Here is a 7,314-nt window from a genome sequence, read left to right as displayed (position 1 = left end):
ACTATAAAAAATAATTCTGTATATATTTTTGGGTGGCTACGCCACTGATCCAAAGCACTGAAGTACAGCCTGCGTAGCTCCACTTTATCAATGATGTTGGCTCCAGTTGTTTCTTCAACTACATATTCAGTCAGGTTCTTGTTTAACTGTCGCCTCCGTTTTGCTCAAACAGGTGTATTTTAGTGATTGCTGTTACTGTGTCACAGAGAATGCAGAATTAATCTTCGCTGCGGAGATTGCGCCCCAGATAGCAAATGACATGTGGCCCAGTTCTGGCCCACATCTCCCATATTCTTCTGGCCCACATACCGCGCGGAATGACGGCGATGACTCAACCTGAGTCTGGCTGACATATGTCAGCCACAACTGAACCAGATCTGGGCCACATCTCAGAAATGGTGTGGGTGACATCTGGGCCAGATCTGGCCCAGTTTTGTCTGACAGAAGTCAGCCACAACTGTACCAGATCCATGCCGCATCTCACAAATGGCATGGGCGACACCTGGCCCAGATGTCAACCATGCCATTTCGGAGATGTGGCCCAGATCCGTCCCAGTTGTGGCTGACTTCTGGGTTAGATATGGCCCATATTTACCCTTTTAGACACAAAAGAATATGTAATTCATCCAGAATAAAGAAAACACTCATGTAAACTGCTTTATTAAAATATAAAAATTAGACAAATAAATATACATACATGAATACAACTGCATGTATAGATATAAAACAAATACATTTACATTATTACAAAATAAAAAATACAGATAAATATTTATAAATATAGTTAAATACACATTAACATTACATTTACATTTAGCAGACACTTTTCTGTCCAAAGCAACTTACAAATGAGGACAATGGAAGCAATCAAAATCAACAAAAGAGCAATGATATACAGGTGCTGGTCATATAATTAGAATATCATCAAAAAGTTGATTTATTTCACTAATTCCATTCAAAAAGTGAAACTTGTATATTATATTTATTCATTACACACAGACTGATATATTTCAAATGTTTATTTCTTTTAATTTTGACGTTTATAACTGACAGCTAAGGAAAATCCCAAATTCAGACGCGGCAGAGAGGAGTGAGTATGAGAAACATTCAGATACACAGGCTGATTCAGTCTTCTGAATTGGGAGTAGTGAACATGCATTATAAACTTCTTTCAAATTAGAAACTGTTGGGGAGATAAAATGTGCAAGATAACCTATATGTACTAATAAAAACATCAAACAAAAAACATCAAACAAAATTTTTTTATCTTTTACTCTCCAGTAATGAAAGCAGAACTGATAAGGGAGCCCTTGATACTGTGACACAGCTCTTTCAAATTAACATTACCTTTTCTGCAGTGGCGGTAGTTTGTATGCCCATCTATAGTTGCCATCATCTAAGGTCTTTTGAGTACTGGTATCATCTGAAGTCCTCACAAGTCCTGCAAGTCCTGTGCTGTGCAGTTTCTAATAACCTTGGGATGGACATTTGCAGAAACAGGAAGGAAAAGGGAGAAAGATTAGCATAGCTGCTGTTCATATCATTTCAGGCAATGTGCACTTTTTACTATTTCATCAATGGAGTACATTGAGTACTATTTTTAATCTAGTAGGTTTAAACTGAAATAATTTTTCTAGATCCCTTAATAAACATATTATTTGTTATCCTTTTTTGGGGAACAGACACAGTCTCTATAGAATGGACTGCATATGCCAGAGTAACATTTAATACATTTTAATAAAATTTAACTGGGAGGAACATCATAACTGTAATTTAGACAACCATTCAAGAGTTTGGGGTCTGTAAGATATTTTATGCCTTTATAAATAATCTCTTATGCTCACCACGGCTCCATTTATTGAATCAAATTACAGTAAAATAGTAACACTGTGACTATTACAATTCAAAACAACTCTTTTCTATGTGAATATTATGTTAAAATGTCATTTATTCCTTTGATCAAAACTGAATTTTCAGCATCATTACTCCAGTCTTCAGTGAAACATCTTCAGAAATCGTTCTAATATGATGATTTACTACTCAAGAAACATTTCTGATTATGATCAATGTTAAAATACAGACGTGCTGAATTTTTTTTTTGTTGGATTCGTTGTTACATAGACTCCAAACATTTGAATGTTGGTGTTACATGCATCAAATTGTTCAAAATCATCTGTTTCAAATAGTGTTCCTGTAGCTCAACTGGTAGAGCACTGCTCAAGCAAGCGCAAGGTTGGGGGTTCGATTCCCCAGGAACACATGATATGTAAAAACTGATAGCCTGAATGCACTGTAAGTCGCTTTGGATAAAAGCGTCTGCATAAATGGATAAATAAATGCAGGTCTTTTGAACTTTGTATTCATCTGTGAATTCTGAAAAATAAAATGCATCACGGTTTCCACAAAAAAAATGAAGCAGCACAACTGTTTCAACGCTGATAATAAGTTTCTTGAGCAGCAAATCAGCATTTCTGAGGGATCCATGTGACACTGAAGACTGGAGGAATGATGCTGAAAATACAGCCGCACATCACAGGAATAAATTAGTTTATAATGTATTCACATAGAAAACAGCTATTTTAAATTGTAATAATATTTCACAATATTACTCTTTTTACATATTTTAATCAAATAATTACTACAGAGGTGAGCAGAAGATAATTATTTCAAATTGTATCAACTTCAAGCTTTTGAACACTAGTGTAGTGTATATTTGAGGTTTGACTTACTGTACTAGTCTTGTGGTCCACAGCATCTTGGAGATGTTGTCTTACAGTAGGTTCACTCCGACTCTGCTGGATGCAGCAGGCCATCAGCACTGAAGAATCTAGGAACAAAACAAGCTATTTGACACAGAGCCAACAATATTTAGTCTGCAGTTCCAGGTTTATTAGATGGAAACAGCTAGAGCAGGTGAAATGCAAAAAATAAATAAATAAAATAACAGATTCATTGCGATATATGTTGTGAAAAACATGCATATTAGGTTACTTAACCTTTTCAGCGCTTCCTACATCTCTGTCAGCAGCTCCCATCAGAAATATTAAAATCTTGGACACTCCCTTCTGTTGTAGTAGGATTATTTTGTCACTCTTGAAATCGCAGAACAGTTTTATGTTTACCATAAAAGATCAAAACAACTTTAGTTTTCTGCCAATTTTCGCGCTCCTTGATAACGTGACGTCATCGATAAACAGTAAAGTGCAAATGTTAAGGTTAAATAAATTAAGCAATTTCCAATCATCCATTGAAAGATTACCAACAAAACAGTCAAAAGCTAGCATCTACAGATGAAGATTTGATTAAAAGCCCAACTTTTCATAAATAAGAGAACAATAGAGTTATCATACCTGACCATACGTCGTCTTCAAACGGTAGAAATGCTAACGGACTTTTCGAAGACATTAAACCATTCCTATAAAGTAAATAAACAACAGAAGCGAGTCAAATACAAGTAAGAGAAGTGTCAACAACAGTTATAAGTAATATTTGTGTGATTTTATGGACTTAACTCACCTGAAAACAGTGAAATCAGCGAGAAACGGGGTGTTTCCTCGTGACATTTGCAGTGTTGCGCTCCGTTTCCATGGCAACTCCATCCGGTCCGCGCGCACGCCCATGAAAGCACGTCACGAATTAAAAGTCACACGCTTACGTTACATAAATAAACATATGAATAAACATATGCCCCTTATTTTTTTCTGTAAGAGGGGGCGCGGACATTTGTAAATTTTATGTGTCTGGCTCTCGGTGTCATTCCAGCTATATTAGCTGTACAAACAGCTTGTTTTGCTGTTTACCGTTGCAAACTGCTGTATCTTACTATGTTATTTTTAATGTATTGTCTTAATTATGAACGTACTGGTTTGTAGTGCAAACAGTTTTACCGTTTACTGCACTTTGTTCTTCTTGTTATTTCCCTATAACCATGACCATAAGTCTCACACATTCACATACAATTGTTTGGTGGATAGAATTAGATCACTACATAATTCAAAATGTCATTCAGTTATGATATTGCTAATTTAAAATTCATTTTGTAGTTCTATAGCCCAGTGCAAAATGCCAGGCCTGCACATAATAGTGGGACAAAGTGGAACTTTTATAGTTTAAGATTTTGTATTGTTGCTTTTACGAACACTCATATATGTATGTGTGTGTGTGTGTGTGTGTAAGGTGCATATTGAAGAAATGTGAATATCATGAAAAAAGTTCATTTTTTGTAACTTTTTTTATTAAAAAGTGAAATTTTCATATATTCTAAAGATTCATAATTTTTTTTTTTTGATGATTAGAGCTTAATTTAATGAATGTAATTATTGCATTTAAAAGTATAAAAAAGGAGTTAAACAAATATTATTTAATTATTTAAAATTATTTTTAAAGAAACTTTGTCCTGTGGTGTGACAGTACAGGTGTTACAATGGAGGACTTTTTTTTTTTTTATCACACCAAAGGACGTTTCAGCCTTTTCTGTCAATTAATGACCTTGCTATTCCAAGCTAACCTGTCATTAGTGGCAAGCAAGACACATTTGCAAAATTTTCTAGGATTATGTAGCTTAACATGCATTTTTTAATAAAAAAAAAAAAAAAACAAAAAAAAAAAAAAAATATATATATATATATATATATATATACATATATATATATATATATATATATATATATATATATATATATATATATATATATATAATTTAGGGGTGTCATATTAATGCAAAACAAAGCATAAAAAATTTGTAGTGGTTCCAAAAAAGTTCAAAGCACATGGTGTCACACCAGAGGACATGGTACAAAAATGTAAAAAAATCGAATTACATTGCAGCTTCATAACAGATCCGTGTAGGTCAAATAAATGTGTGTATGTATTTATATTATGTGTCCTGAAATATTATGGGCGTCCAGTACTCAAAATAGTTTTAGAACCACTGACTGGTAAAGAAAGGTGATCTGCCAGGACGTGTCTTCAGAAAATGGCACATCTGGTCACCTGGTATAGGTCATATCTGGCCCACATACAACAATCCAGAACTCAACCTAGAACCGGTTTGTCACACACGGGCCAGATCTGGCCCACACACAGCAAGCCACGAGTCAAATTAAAGCCGGTTTGTCGCACACGGGCCAGATCTGGCCCACACACAGCAAGCCACGAGTCAAATTAAAGCCGGTTTGTCGCACACGGGCCAGATCTGGCCCACACACAGCAAGCCACGACTCAAATTAAAGCCGGTTTGTCGCACACGGGCCAGATCTGGCCCACACACAGCAAGCCACGACTCAAATTAAAGCCGGTTTGTCGCACACGGGCCAGATCTGGCCCACACACAGCAAACCACGACTCAAATTAAAGCCGGTTTGTCGCACACGGGCCAGATCTGGCCCACACACAGCAAACCACGACTCAAATTAAAGCCGGTTTGTCGCACACGGGCCAGATCTGGCCCACACACAGCAAACCACGACTCAAATTAAAGCCGGTTTGTCGCACACGGGCCAGATCTGGCCCACACACAGCAAGCCACGACTCAAATTATAGCCGGTTTGTCGCACACGGGCCAGATCTGGCCCACACACAGCAAACCACGACTCAAACTAAAGCCGGTTTGTCGCACACGGGCCAGATCTGGCCCACACACAGCAAGCCACGACTCAAACTAAAGCCGGTTTGTCGCACACGGGCCAGATCTGGCCCACACACAGCAAGCCACAACTCAAACTAAAGCCGGTTTGTTGCACACGGGCCAGATCTGGCCCATAAACAGCATGCCACAACTCAAACTAAAACCGGCTTGATATGTGTGGGCCAGAGATGGTCCATATAACCTCTGCCGCTGCCAGAACTGAGCCAGATGTGCCATAGTTGGCCCAGATGAGGCCCGGATATGTATGCTATCTGTGGCACACATTCGGCCGGTGAAGATACAAGTTTCATCTCAGTTAAAAGGTCTGTATCCTCTCCTTGCAGAGTGATATTGGCAGGATTGAGCAAAAAAAGAACCTAGGGTGGCAACCAGTGGTGTAGCGCTGGCGCGCTGCTGCTGTAGAGGGAGACCGTTGACAGACCAGGCTCTTGTCTTCATGACAACAATATCAACTTTTTTTACACACCTACACCTACGCCTACTGATAAAGGACACCGTCAAAAGTATTGACGGCGAAATAGATTGTTTGACAGGTGCAATATTTGAAAATCGATAATTATTTATTTATTTTTTAAATTACATTTATATCTGAATTTATGTCAACCTATAGACTTTCAAATATCTAAATATCATGAATTCATATGTATTTGTGTACAAAATGACATATAAACACATTTTCCTATTATATTTTGCCTGGAAACACTTCCAACACGCGCGCGTGTCGCTGTAAAAAATAGACGTCGGTTCTCACGCAGGCGGTCTGTAAACTCTAACCTGTGGGAGCCGAATTAAAAACCGACACGCCATGCTTCTGAGACGCTTGCGCCACGCATCCAGTGTGTTGCCAGCCTGAGGGTGGTGTGCTGACTAGAGGTGAGGGGGCACAGTAACCTAGGTGGCCGGGCCAGGCCCCCTGGGGCCCCCACATGGCGCCGACCCTGCTGAGCATTGAAGCTCTAACATAAGTTTTTGTGTATATAACTTCTAACACATAAAAAACCAGCCTGATCTCACAATCAAAACGTACATATTTAGACGTAAATTAAAACTGTCCAATACGTATGTGTCTTTACATATTTATAGTGTCGTTTATGTATTATCTGGACGTAATTACAGGTTCGATACGTATCTAAATTTACGTAAAAACAACCTCAAATACGTACAGATAGAACATGTTCTCTGACCAGTTATCCATAGAAATTTGCTCATGAAGCTGATTTTCAATGCGTATCTGATTTTTTTTTAAATTAATGTATATTTTCCCTTTTTATAATTTTTTTTTGATAAATGTAAGATCCCTATACCCCACCCAAACCTAAACCTACCCATTTTATACAGAATGTTAAAAGAATAAAACATAATAAAACAATTTTAGTAAAAATATAACATTAAAACGTTATTTTGTGCCACTAATGTTAATCCTACACCTACCCCTAAACCTACCCATAAGCATTTCTTAAATCTACATAACGTTACTGTTATAAATAAACAAATAACAGAAAAACAAACGTAATGTTAATCATTTATTTTTTGCAAAAATATCAAAAGTGGTACCAAAAGTAGTTCAAATGATAATGAGTTCCAGGCGCAGTCCTCTCTGGAGGTAATCGTTTTTATAGGGTACAGAGCAGAATTTAATTTATTAATCCGTGAAATTATGTGTCTGT

The 7,314-nt window shown here is 37.3% G+C and overlaps 1 long non-coding RNA gene across 2 annotated transcripts; it reads right to left on the bottom strand.

Moving 5' to 3' along the window:
• Positions 1–2,790: 2,790 nt before the first annotated feature.
• Positions 2,791–3,555, bottom strand: LOC113099321 (uncharacterized). 2 transcript variants are annotated; one of them, XR_003289391.1, is made up of 3 exons: positions 3,517–3,555; positions 3,351–3,415; positions 2,791–2,827 (listed from the first exon to the last, which is right to left on the bottom strand). It is a non-coding gene; the product is annotated as an uncharacterized LOC113099321 (long non-coding RNA). The 2 variants fall into 2 exon arrangements; XR_003289392.1 differs by lacking the exon at positions 2,791–2,827 and adding an exon at positions 3,058–3,092.
• Between the last annotated feature and the right edge of the window lie 3,759 nt (positions 3,556–7,314).

Source organism: Carassius auratus, unplaced genomic scaffold (genome assembly GCF_003368295.1).
Source record: "Carassius auratus strain Wakin unplaced genomic scaffold, ASM336829v1 scaf_tig00216899, whole genome shotgun sequence".
Lineage (NCBI taxonomy): Eukaryota > Metazoa > Chordata > Actinopteri > Cypriniformes > Cyprinidae > Carassius > Carassius auratus.
Note: the sequence above shows the minus strand (reverse complement) of the source record. Positions and strands in the feature narration are given on the sequence as shown.